Here is a 14,236-nt window from a genome sequence, read left to right on the forward strand (position 1 = left end):
CTTCACAAAATTGATTCTGGCTTTCTCTATCCTTCTACACTTCTGCATCACATCTGCCATCTTGTGTTATTATTTGTCCTAAATAGACAAACTTATCTACTTGTTCCAGTGGGACACCATTGTCTTCAATCTTCACTCCAGTTTATTCTAATGCCTCCCTTCTAACTACCATTGTTTTTGTCTTCTTGGTGTTCATACTCAATCCATATTTAAAACTTCTGGGGCAGAATTTTTCCCTCATCGGGCAGGCCCGGCCTGAACGGGAGAAAATTAGCACGCGATGATGTCGGGCGAGCGTCCCTACGTCGTCAAGCACCCGTACGATATTTCGGTCGGAGGTGCTCCCGCTGACAATTAAGACAGCAGTTAAGCCCATTAATTAATTAATGAATTGAATAAATTGAGTTTGTCCCTGCCTGTCCAACCTTACAGTTGGCCGGCGGGCAAATAGGCCAAGCGGCCTTTGCATTTTTTGCGATACCTCATCCACGGGCAGGATGAGGCTTCGACCAGTGATTAAAAACAAAAACAACTTTTAAAACTCATTTTGAACATGTCCCTGCTCATGTGACAGATGAGGGACCATGTTTTCCTTATTTTTCAATTGTTTATTTTTAATGTTGAAAACCTTCAGCTCCCTGAGGCAGCTCTGTGCCTTCAGGGAGCTTTCACTGAGTGCACCCGCGCGCACGCGCTGACTTCCATGCTCGCCCCTCTCCCCACCCGGGCAGCGTTGAGCGCGTCGGGGCCGATTGCGGGTGTCAGCTGGTTCCGCGGCCGCTCCCGGGCTCGCCCACCGCAATGAGGTAAAAATCCTGCCCCTAGTTTTTTACTTGATCTACAATACTTTGCAGGGCTTCTTCTGATTCTGCAAGTGGTGCTGTGTCGTCAGCATATCATAAGTTTGTTATGTTATTGCCTCCAATTTTTAACCCCTGGAAGTACATCTGAATAATTCTGGGGACTGTACACGGTCTCGTCACACTCCTCTGTTCACTTGAAACCTATCTGATTGTCCAATTTCCAACATGATGCTTGCTATTTGGTCCCAATATTTCAAAAGTTAATAGGGTAGTAATAGTGGGGGATTTCAACTTCCCCAACATTAACTGGGTTAGTCATAGTGTGATAGGCTTAGAGGGAGCAGAATTCTTAAAATGCATCCAGGAGAGCTTTTTAAGCCAGTACGTTGAAGGTCCTACAAGAGAAGGGATGGTCCTGGACTTAATTTTAGGGAATGAAGCCAGGCAAGTGGTGGAGGTATCAGTGGGGGAGCATTTTGCAGATAGTGATCATAACTCCGTTAGATTCAAGGTTGTTATGGAAAAGGACAAGGATGGGCCAGAAATCTAAATTGGGGGAAGGCCAATTTTAATAAGATCAGATATGATTTGGCTAGAGTGGACTGGGAGCAGCTACTTTTAGGTAAATCTGCGACACAGCAGTGGGACTCATTCGAGAAGGAAATAGGGAGAGCACAGAGCCAACATATTCCAGTAAAGATAAAGACCAACAAATCCAGGGAACCCTGGATGTCGAGGGATATACAGGATTGGATAAAGAGAAAAAGGGAGGCTTAATGCAGATACAGAGGGCTCAAAACAGTGGAAGCCCTAGACGAGTATAGGATGTGTAGCGGGGGACTTAAAAAGGAAATTAGGAGAGCAAAAAGGGGGCATGAAAAGACATTGGCACGTAAAATAAAGGAAAATCCAAAGTTATTTTACAAGTTCATTAAGAGTAAGGGGATAACTAGGGTAGGGCCCATTAAGGACCATAGCGGTAATGTGTTTGGGGAGCCAGAAGACATAGTTAGGGTTCTAAATTAATACTTTGTGTCGATGTTCACAAGTGAGAGGGATGACATGGGTATGGAAATCAGGCAGAAGGACTGTGATATAATTAAAGAAATTAGCATAGAAAGGGAGGAGGTTCTAAGTGATCTGGCAGGCTTAAAAGCAGATAAATCTCCCAGCCCGGATGAAATGTATCCCAGGCTGTTGAGTGAGGCAAGGGAGGAGATTGCAGGGATGCTGGCAATAATTTTCAATACCTCTCTGGCCACAGGAGAGGTGCTAGGGGACTGGAGGACAGCCAATGTGGTACCATTATTCAAGAAGGGAGGAAGGGATAAACTAGGGAACTACAGGCCAGTCAGTCTAACCTCAGTGGTGGGGAACTATTGGAAGCAATTCTGAGGGACAAAATTAATCTATACTTGGTGAGGGGCGGATTAATCAAGGACAGTCTGCATGGTTTTGTTAAGGGGAGGTCATGTCTGACCAATTTGACTGAATTTTTCGAAGAGCTGACCAGTTGTATAGATGAAGGCAATGCATTTGACATAGTCTACTTGGACTTCAGCAAGGCTTTTGATAAGGTCCTGCATGGGAGACTGATAACGAAGGTAAGAGCCCATGGGATCCAAGGCAATTTGGCAAATTGGATCCAGAATTGGCTGAATGGCAGGAAGCAGAGGGTGATGGTCGAGGGGTGCTTTTGTGACTGGATGCCTGTGTCCAGTGGGATTCCACAGGGATTTGTGTTGGGTCCCTTGCTGTTTATGGTACATATAAATGATTTAGACTTGAATGTAGGAGGGTTGATCAGTAAGTTCGCGGATAACATGAAGATTGGTGGGGTGGTAAATAGTGAGGAGGATAGCCTTAGATTACAGGAGGATATAGACGGGCTGGTCAGATGGGCTGATTAGTGGCAAATGGAATTTAATCCGGATAAGTGTGAGGTGATGCACTTGGGCAGGACAAACGAGGCACGGGAATACACGATGAATGGTAGGACCCTGGGAAGTACCGAGGATCAGAGGGACCTTGGTGTGCATGTCCACCGATCCTTTATGGTAGCGGGACAGGTAGATAAGGTGGTTAAGAAAGCATATAGGGCCTTTATTGCCTTTATTAGCCGAGGCATAGAATATAAGAGCAGGGAGGTTATGCTGGAATTGTATAAAACGCGAGTTAGGCCACAGCTAGAGTATTGCGTGCAGTTCTGGAAGCTGCATTATAGGAAGGAATTGATTGCACTAGAGAGAGTGTAGAGGAGATTTACCAGGATGTTGCCAGGGCTGGAGAGTTTTAGTTATGAGGAGAGATTGGATAGACTGGGGTTATTTTCCCTGGAGCTGAGGAGATTGAGGGGGGACATGATCGAGGTGTGTAAAATTATGAGGGGCATAGATAGGGTAGACAGGAAGGAACTTTTCCCCTTGGTGGAGGGATCAATAACCAGGGGACATAGATTTAAGGTAAGGGGCAGGAGGTTTAGAGGGGATGAGAGGAAGAATTTTTTTCACCCAGAGGGTGGTGGGAATCTAGAACTCACTGCCTGAAAGGATGATAGAGGCAGAAACCCTCATAACATTTAAGAAGTATTGCATACAACATTTAAGAAGCCATGGCATACAAGGCTATGGGCCTAATGCTCGAAAATGGGATTAGAATAGTTAGGTTCTTGTTTGACCGTGCAGACTCGATGGGCCGAAGGGCCTTTTTCTGTGCTGTAGACCTCTATGACTCTATGTATGTTGCTGAATTGTGACATTGACAGTAAAGATGAGAGATTTATCCAGAGCCTATATTGGGACCAAATAGCGAGTAAAGCACATCAGGTTAAAATTATTTGGGATATCTAGGCTGGCCAGCACTGCATGCCTCTTCTGCTACTCTCCTCCTTCTTCTGGAACTAGCTGAAAGAAGGCAGTACCCTGTTTAACATCCCTAGGTATGTACAGGCAGAGTTCAATTATTTTCCACTTTACAGCATCAATAAACTTTCATACAGCTCTTACTAAGTAGAACACAGCATCATGACAATGTTTCCCGCAGTTTTGACATTACTAGTGAATTGATGTTTCTACAGATGACAACAGTTCTTAACAATGCAAGAACTGTCAACTTCAATTTTTAGTATGTAACATCACAAACGATCTTGCAAGTTAAGTGAACTGACATTATTCACAGTTTTTCTCTGTTTTAGATAAATTAACAAGTTTCTCATTGGATACTTCATTTTCTCCTCTTGTTGGTTAATTGCCAACTAGCAGAAACTTTCCCTATTCTCAATGCTATTCTGGTTTCACATGGGGGGAGGGTGGATTTGCACCTCCCAATAAGCATCAAAAGATAGGTGACAGCAGTGTTTGCCAGAGGAGGCCTTATGCAAAGGGTTCGTTTGGAGCTCCTACCTTTCACTAGATAAGGATGCTAAATGCCATTTACCTAATCTGGTGCCAAATATGCACATGTACCATCGTGAAAAGGCATGTTTGCGATAAATAAGAGTAGTTGAAAAAATGATCAGGGATCAGCTATTACCTTGCATAGGTGGCCTTACACTGAGCCCCATGTTCTTAATGCTGTCCCTGAAGAACAGTAATAACGTATTTGCCTAATTTTTCTTTGACTGATTTAGTCAGAGTAGCCAGGCTCTTAGCTATTTCTAAGCTGAAAGTGATTCAATAACACGAGAAGCCAGGAAGTACTCCACTGCTCAAAATATTCTACAACCACATCAGCATTACTGTTTATACAATATAACCTTTGTACATTTATTAGAATTCTAATTTGATAGGCAATTAGCTTCCATCAGTTCTTTTTACTAAAACGAAATGCACATGCAAAAAGTCATCCTGTCCAAGGCAAGGCATATTTTTTTATTGCTGCTTTGCTCCCACTGTTAGTCAATGGGAATATGTGCATTGATGCAATTATAAAACACAGTCAGGCTTGTGTGTTCAGGCTAGATTCCCCAGAGTAGTGGCATATAGAGAATAAAGCCTGCATGCTTATCAACCCTGCCTTTTCCCTCCTTCCCTTGACAAATCACCTGCACCTTACCTTAACATTTGCACAGCTCTTCCACTGAAAGTTAGAGAAGCATAATGAGGGATCTATGTTTAGCTCTCATGTCCCTATATGGTACAATCCTATTACTGAGATTAACTACACAGAGATTTACTAGCACAAGTCTAGGTCTGAGTGTATTCAGACACTGTGGGCCAGATTTTGGTTGCTGATGCTGGCAGCTTGAGTTGGGAAATTTCCTGACTCACCAGACCCACCTGCTGACCCCAGAAGCAGAATGTAGGCAGCCACAGGGGCGGGCAAGTGTGAGGTGGGCCGCTCAGAAGGTCCGCCCCTGTTCTCTGGGACTTCATCCCAATTGTTTTTGAAGTTGTTAGACCCTCGCCTCGCTAGCCAGATCCATGGTCCCTCAAGCCCTCCATGCCAACATAAAGCCAACCCATGCCTCCCATCCAGCCCATGGCTGTTCATACCTTCCATACCACCTCCAAAGCCACTTACCCAACATCCCGCCATAGGCAAACCTCAGGAGACATGCAGAGATGAAAAAATAAACTGATAACAATCTAATCAAGCTCTCGCTCCTACACACTTGAATTTGAAAAAAAATTCCCACTCATAAAATCCATTCAAAGTTTTTAAATCTCAATTGGTTAATCTCTTATAAGAACAAACTTCTATTCAGGCCCCACATCAAAAACAGCTAATCCCTTAATAGCTTCTATAAGCTGTCAATCAAACTGTGAATTCAGAACTCCTGCTGAAATAGTTGTGGCTTTTGAAACTACGGTGAGCATTCATAATGATATAATGATAGACTTTGGGGAAATGACAACAAATAGCTTTATTAAAACTACATGACCAGGTGTGACTTTTTTTCCTAACCTACCCCTGTCAATCAAAGTAGTCTATCAAAGGGTTTTCTTAACTCTCACTGACAGCTGCAGCCTGATTTTTTTTCAAAGTTTAAAGCATTTTTAAAAAAAACTTCAGATCATGACAGTTACACAAACCTTATCTGCCCTTCAAGAGCATTCAAGTCTACTCCATCAATTTGTGACTCCCACATTGCAGGTTAAGGCCTTTGGACCAACCAAAATGGGGTCAAGCACAAAGTTCAGATTTCCCTCCTGTGTGAATCAACCCCAACCCCCTTTCCCATACCAGCAAAAAACTGGATCTGTTGGAAATGGGTGCGGGACTTCCATATCTGGGTCCCGGTGGTTATTTTTAAATGGCCCCAGTGTCTTCCCAACTGTGTCTAGCTCTGTGTCACAGACTTAGGTTATTGCAGCTTTAATAAAGCAGAATTGAAACGTACTATTTCTAACAGATTTATTTAAACATCTACAAATTAAGCATGCATATTTCAAGTGAGGAATTAGGCACAAACCTCTTCAATCCCCAAGTAAAATGACAAGAAGCCCAAATATAGCCTGCAATTTGAGGAAGAAGTGATAAGATTTGAAGAGAGACCTTTTGCAAATTTCCCCACAATCTCATCAGAAAATGCTGCAGATATGATTTCTGACCTGCAATTAGGGAAGTCTGGAAGTCAATCACAATGGTAGAGGTAGAGGCTGGAAACAAACAAATTCAGTTGAATGTGCCATAAAAACATATTGGGTCCCTTCACATCTGCACAAAACATTGGCATTGTAAGCCTCAATTTCTCTATATATCCTGCAAGATTGAACAGTTGCAATCAAAGCTTTTCTGGATGAAAGTCCAGGGAATTGAGAGGGAACCATTCTTCCCAATGCTGATTGCCGCTACGAATATACAACTCTCCAAATCCAGCAATACTAGGAATCCATACATGGTGCTGTACATTAATTACCATTGTAAAGTGTACCACCTTAAGACACTAGGTATTGACAGACCTTCCTCACACTGAAAAATAAAAAGCTCTTATTAAGGAGACTGTTCCATGTGCAAATGTTTAGATTACAGCAAAGGGCCCTTGGGAGTTGCTAAAGAATTGGGTCCTCATAAAATAGAGGAAGCATAAAGAAGAATAAGGGATGAGAGATTTATGCTAAGGGACTGTCCTCTTTCAAGTTGCTGGTTTCTCTCTTGTCCTTTAGTGACTATCTCATAAATTGAATGTATTGAGTTCGCTGTGCAATTAGTGTTCAATTTCTGAGCCTCGTGTGTATTGATTATTTCCATGTATCTACAATATCCCCACCCACTTTTTATTTAAACTTTTGTTTGCTGCATATAATAGTGTACTTGACAGCTTAATTTAAAAAACAAAATGTTTCATGCATTGAAGAGTACTGAGCAGAATACCTGCTGCCAAGCAACAAGTCCACTTTATTCACATTAAAATACTGAAACTGCTCTAATAAGGTGCCAAAGGGTAGTAAAAAAATTGCAGTTATGAGGAGAGACTTGAGGTAACAGAAAAGTCGAGGATGAAATTTAATAGAGACTTAAAGGTGTTGATTTGTTGAATAGGGAAAAGACTATTTCTGCTAGATGAGAAATCACTGTCGGAGGTCAATTAAAAACTGTCATGAAAGAGAGAAGGTAAGAACAATTTCTTTATGTAGAGCAGGCTGTCAGAATATGGAATGTATTCCTACTTGAAGCAGAGACTAGCTTTGTTAATGACAAAATGGATGAACATATGAAGTAGAGATAGGTGCAAAGCTGTGGAGAGAGAGCAGGGCAGTGGGGATTTGTTTTGGGTGGTTTGAGCTAAGAGCTGGCACAGGCACGTTGGGCTAAACAACCTCCTTCTGCACTATAAACATCAATGTGGAAAAAAAAGGTTCCTGCACAAAACGGATCTGACGCTCACCTGAGGAGAAAATAAATCTTCATCTTGTGTTGTACCCCTCTGTGGGAGAAAAAAAAATTCTTGGGCAAAGTCAATTTAATGTTCACTTTGGAAAAAGGCAAAAAAGATACTGCCAATAGAAATCTCTTTTCAAAAATATCTGACATGAGTTTTTTTTATTATACAAAAGTCACTGCCGGATTATGATTATTCAATGACTGTCTGTGGGCAAACAGTACGCGCAATGTTCATCTTACATAAGCAAATAGAGCTAACACAGCCCTTTCCACATGTATTTTTAATGTTCTTGTGCAAATTCCCAGTGTATATTGCATAATATAAGCAACTGAGGCCAAACCGATCCCGCACAATGCAAACATTCAATGGCAATTCCACACAGACTCTTCAAAAATTCTAAGAATGTCAATTTTTTTGTGACATATATGTACTTACCCATTATCAAATTCAACTGATTGCACAGTTGATAGAACCTTAGCCATGTTTTTTGCATGAACCTTTTAGCCCATGAAAGCCTTTGGTAGAACATTCAACACTGATATAAGTTTCTTTGAGTATTGCGTTTTAATGACTAGAATATTCATGCCCCATCTTATTATTTTGAAAATGTGCTATCACACATAGCACAGAGTGAGAATTTCATTTAAACTAATAGTACAAAGTTTATGTGCAAAGAGTTATAAAATTTGCAATACCTTGTACCATGAATCTTGTTACAATCACTATTCATCCTCAGTACACATAGAGAGAATGTAATTGTTGGCAAAGAGATTTGTGAAGTATTTCCACAAACAAAGCTGATTGTATAACTCATGAATAAAGTGAAAAAGTTAGTCATCTTTACAAGTGGATGTACTCACTCACTGTTAGCATTAATATTCCCCTTATTCCATAACATTAAATATCCTTTTGAAATAAAACTTTATGATACAGTAATAGATATATGTATTAAAGTCTGTACATCTTATCTGTCTTTGAGAAAGTTTAATACTATTTGAAACCGCAGTACTCATCAATAAACTAAGTCAATCATGTAATTGACTTATTTCATTAGTGCAAATTTTTCCCTCATTATTTCTAAGGTAAATACAATTTTCTTAACTGTTTCCTGCACATGCATTATTTGAATATATTCCAGTCATCAAATCCATTGCGACGTCTAATTTGCATGTGTCAGCAGTATGTACCCTTGATCTAACCAGCACCAGTCACAATTAGCTATTGGCTTGAAAGAAAAGAGAAGCAAAGTGCACACCATTCTCTTGGTTGAAGTACTGCAATAAAATTAACTGAACTGAAATACTTATGATCTTCTGCTATGTTGTTACACTTTACAGATACCTAATTCAATTGCTTAAGTATTTGTGTTTTTGCAGAGGAAATGCTATATAAGACTGAACCTCCGTTAATTTCACTGGTGACTTTAATTGTACTGAGCTTCCACTCCCTATATGCTATAAAATAGAGTTTATTTTATGCTAATAAAATATTAGCATAAATGTTGTCTGGTGTCAATATTTCTATCACATCCCCCTAATGTCCTTTAGGGAAGGAAATCTGTCATCCTTACCTGGTCTGGCCTACACGTGACTCCACACCCACAGCAATGTGGTTGACTCTTACATGCCCTCTGAAATGGCCTAGCAAGCCACTCAGTTGTAACAAACTGCCACAAAGTCTCAAAAAAGGAATAAAACCAAACGGACCACCTGGCATCAACCTAGGCACCGGAAATGACAATGGCAATCTCAGGCCTGTCGACCCTGCAAAGTCCACCTTCATAACATCTAGGGGCTTGTGCCAAAATTGGGAGAGCTGTCTCACAGACTAGTCAAGCAACAGCCTGACATAGTCATCCTCACGGAATCATACCTTACAGATAATGTTCTAGACTCCACCATCACCATCCCTGGGTATGTCCTGTCCCATCAGCAGGACAGACCCAGCAGTGGTGGCAGCACAATGGTATACAGCCAGGAGGGAGTTGCCCTGGGAGTCCTCAACATTGACTCCAGACCCCATGAAGTCTCATGGCATCAAGTCAAACAGGGGCAAGGAAACATCCTGCTGATTACCACATACCGGCCTCCCTCAGCTGATGAATCAGTGTTCCTCCATGTTGAATACCACTTGGAGGAAGCACTGAGGGTGGCAAGGGCACAGAATGTACACTGGGTGGGGGACTTCAATGTCCATCACCAAGAATGGCTCGGTAACACCACTACTGACCGAGCTGGCCGAGTCCTAAATGACATAGCTGCTAGACTGGGTCTGCAATAGATGGTGAGAGAAACAAGAGGGAAAAACACACTTGACCTCATCCTCACCAACCTGCCTGCTGCAGATGAATCTGTCCATGTCAGTAGCAGTAGGAGTGACCACCGCACAGTCACTGTGGAGATGAAGTCCCACCTTCACATTGAGGATACCCTCCATCATGTTGTGAGGCACTACCACTGTGCCAAATGGGATAGATTTTGAACAGATCTAGCAACTCAAGACTGGACATCCATGAGGCGCTGTGGGCCATCAGAATTGTACACGAACAAAATCTGTAACCTCGTGGCCTGGTATATCCCCGATTCTACCATTGCCATCAACCCAGGGGACCAATCTTAATTCAATGAAGAGTGCAGGAGGGCATGCCAGGAGCAGCACCAGGCATACCTAAAAATGAGATGTCAACCTGGTGAAGCTTGTGTGCCAAACAGCATAAGCAGCAAGTGATAGACAGGGCTAAGCTATCCCACAACCAAGGGATCAGATCTAAGCTCTGCAGTCCTGCCACATCCATGAATGGTGGTGGAAAATTAAACAACTCACTGGAAGAGGAGGCTCCACAAATATCCCCACCCTCGATGATGGGGGAGTCCAGCCCATCATTGCAAAAGATAAGGCTGAAGCATTTGCTACAATCTTCAGCCAGAAGTGCCGAGAGGATGATCCATCTCGGCCTCCTCCGGAGGTACCCAGCATCACAGATGCAAGTCTTCAGCCAATTCAATTCACTCCACGTGATATCAAAAAATGGATGAGGGCACTGGATAGTTCAAAGGCTATGGGCCCTGACAATATTCTGACAATAGTACTGAAGACTTGCGCTCCAGAACTTGTCATGCCCCTAGCCAAGCTGTTCCACTACAGCTACAAAACTGGCATCTACCAGCTATGTGGAAAATTGCCCAGTTATGTCTTGTACACAAAAAGCAGGACAAATCCAACACGGCCAATTACCACCCCATCAGTCTACTTTCGATCATCAGTTAAGTAATAGAAGGGGTCATCAACAGTGCTATCAAGCCGCACTTGCTTAGCAATAGCCTGCTCACTGATGCCCAGTTTCGGTTCCACCAGGACCACTCAGCGCCTGACCTCACTATAGCCTTAGTTCAAACATGGACAAAAGAGCTGAACACTGGAGGTGAGCTAAAAGTGACAGCCCTTGACATCAAGGCCGCATTTGACAGAGTGTAGCATCAAGAAGTCCTAGCAAAACTGGAGTCAATGGGAATCAGGGGGAAAACACGCCACTGGTTGATGTCATACCTAGCACAAAAGGAAGATAATTGCGGTTGTTGGAGGTCAATCATCTCAGCTCCAGGACATCACTGCAGGAGTTCCTCAGGGTAGTGTCCTTGGCCCAACCATCTTCAGCTGTTTTATCAATGACCTTCCTTCCATCATAAGGTCAGAAGTGGGGATGTTCGCTGATGATTGCACGATGTTCAGCACCATTCGCGACTCCTCAGAGACTGAAGCAGTCCATGTCCAAATGCAGCAAAACCTGGACAATATCCAGGCTTGGGCTGACAAGTGACAAGTAACATTCACACCACACAAGTGCCAGGCAATGACCATCTCCACCAAGAGAGAATCCAAACATCTCCCCTTGATGTTCAATGGCATTACTATCACTGAATCCCCCACTCTCAACATCCTGGGGGTTACCATTGACCAGAAAATGAACTAGACTAACATATAAATACTATGGCAACAAGAGCAGGTCAGAGGCTAGGAATCATGCAGCGAGTAACCCACCTCCTGACTCCCCAAAGCCTTTCCACCGTCTACAAGGCACAAGTCAGGGGTGTGATGGAATACTCCCCACTTGCCTGGATGAGTGCAGCTCCCACAACATTCAAGAAGCTTGACACCATCCAGGACAAAGCAGCCCACTTGTTGGCATCACATCCACAAACATTCACTCCCTCCATCACAGATACACAGTAACAGCAGTGTGTACCATCTACAAGATGCACTGCGGAATTCACCAAGGCTCCTTCGACAGCACCTTCAAAACCCACGGCCTCTACCATCTAGAAGGTCAAGGGTAGCAGATACATGGGAACACCACCCCCTGGAGGTTCCCCTCCAAGTCACTCACCATCCTGACTTGGAAATATATCGCTGTTCCTTCATTGTCGCTGGGTCAAAGTCCTGGAACCCCCTTCCTAACAGCACTGTGGGTGTACCTACACCGTATGGACTGCAGCAGTTCAAGAAGGCAGTTCATCACCACCTTCTCAAGGGCAACTAGGGATGAGCAATAAATGCTGGCCCAGCCAGCAAAGCCCGCATCCCATGAATGAATAAATAAAAAATATATATATTGGGATCATGGAACAATTGTGGCTCCGATTCATATTGGGACTACAGTACCTCTACAGGCTTAGTGAGCACGATTACATTGGCCCCAAATCAGTAGGCAGCCATTATTTGAATTCACATTCCACTTCATTTTGGAGCAATACTAAACAATGGGGTTATGTCAGTCAGTCTCTATAAATACCACTAACCCAACTAGCCAGTCAAACTGTGACCAGAGTGTTATTCACAATCAGTGAACAGTTACCCGATCAGGTTCTTAGCACGTTAGCTCATTCTGCTGAAAGTGTGTTTCACCCACAGGAAACGCTTTTCTGATTTCAGTGCAACATTGCTGCATAACTGGTTTTGAAGCCACCACTTAGAACCACATACGGTCAGAATTCCCATCCAAAAAGCTTTAATGTTCTGTCATTTTTCCATCAGCTGGTTACCTCTTGGTTAGCACTGGAATCTGGTGACAATCAACATCTGAAAATGTGATGGCATCACAGTAAACGTGATCAGCCTTACATTTTAAGAGTTTCATGAACAATATTTCAATTTCAATGAACAACATTGATGACAACCAAAGTAACCGAGGGCCTGTTTTTTTTCCCCCAGTCATAAATTTGAAGCAATTATTCAAATCTCGAATGATCAAAACCATTCATTAGTAAAAAAAAAACTTTTGAGAGAAGATGTGCCAAACTAGCACTGGGTCAAGGGGATGGCATACTTCCTTTCCCCCCCCACCCCGAGGCCTGGATAACACAGACTGTGGCGGTGGTGGTGGTGGTGGTGATGGGTGGAGGTGGGGGTTGGGGGGGGGAAGAGACCATAAAAATAGATACTGCAGATCCCAAGAGGTCAGGTGTAACGTTACAGGATGTCAAAGCATTGTCAGCTTTATATTGAAAAAAAATGTGAATGGCTGTAAACTGCTGGCCCCACCCTGCCATCATCCCAGTCCGCAAGAGGCAGATCCCTCTGCAGCACTAACTACACCGTCATGGAGCTGGCTGCTGGGGTTTAAGGATCAAATCCACCCAGAGAATTCGTTTTTTTAATATATACACAAAAATGGCCCATTTAGAATACGTGAAACCAACAAGCTCGACACACGAAACCGAAAGCTAACTAGCCTTTCCCTGTGTGATGTTTCTCACATTACTTAATGGCAGTTAACATAACCGTGCTGACAAATCTCCAAAGTATTTTTCATCCAACATGACTATTGCACCCAGGTAAGTGTTGCGTTAGGAATATACAGAGATCTAAAAATTAATAAAGCGGTGGAACACACCCACGCGATTTAATGAAAAATACATGTTGCTGATCTCCAAGCACCGTGCCCAAGCTGAGGAATTGCTGGCTGCCTTATTTTTTTTTTTTTCCCTCTCTCTGCATTGAAAATGCTCAGGTATTTCTGTACTCACTTGCCATACTGTCTTCACGCCTTGTGGGTTCAAACTGCACGTTGGAAGGTACTTAAATATTTACAAAGAATAACCTCATGTCTCGAGCAGCTTCCGGACTGGGAGAAAAATCCAACTGCAGCTTCATCATTGAAACTACTGTGTATTTACAGATATACATCTATATTCATGTAGCCGCTTTCTTTATCCTGTTGCAATGTCCCTGTCACACTAAGGTCATTTTCTTGTCTGGTTTTTCTTCAACACTCTCTCTCCCTTTCTCAGTCCCAGTGTGTTCTGTGGGAAGCGGCTCTCGGCGTGTGGACAGCTCCCAGCGCAGCTCTGAAGATACAGGCGCAGCCCGACAGCCATCTGACTGGCTCTATCCGCACAGCGTCAGGCTATGCACTCCTTAAAGAGGCAACAGATTACCTACAGCATCGGCACACACCTCTTTCCCTAAAACCTTCAGTCAACGGTATATGGGCGGGGGGGGGGGGGAATAAATTACACAGCACGTTTTATTTCCCTCCCTCCACCCCCAGAAACAACCAAATCCAAATGCGAAGCCTGTCACACTTATTCTGAAGTTTTATGTTTTAAAC

At 43.1% G+C, this 14,236-nt stretch overlaps 1 protein-coding gene across 1 annotated transcript in view; it reads right to left on the minus strand.

The window, feature by feature from the left end:
- The window catches only part of LOC144688852 (uncharacterized), a 582,637-nt gene extending 568,617 nt beyond the window's left edge, over window positions 1–14,020 (minus strand). The window contains exon 1 of the mRNA XM_078555848.1: window positions 13,653–14,020. The gene's annotated coding sequence lies outside the window, so the exon portion shown is untranslated. The remainder of the gene's footprint in view (window positions 1–13,652) is intronic.
- Window positions 14,021–14,236: the final 216 nt, after the last annotated feature.

This window comes from Cetorhinus maximus, chromosome 1 (genome assembly GCF_964194155.1).
Source record: "Cetorhinus maximus chromosome 1, sCetMax3.hap1.1, whole genome shotgun sequence".
Lineage (NCBI taxonomy): Eukaryota > Metazoa > Chordata > Chondrichthyes > Lamniformes > Cetorhinidae > Cetorhinus > Cetorhinus maximus.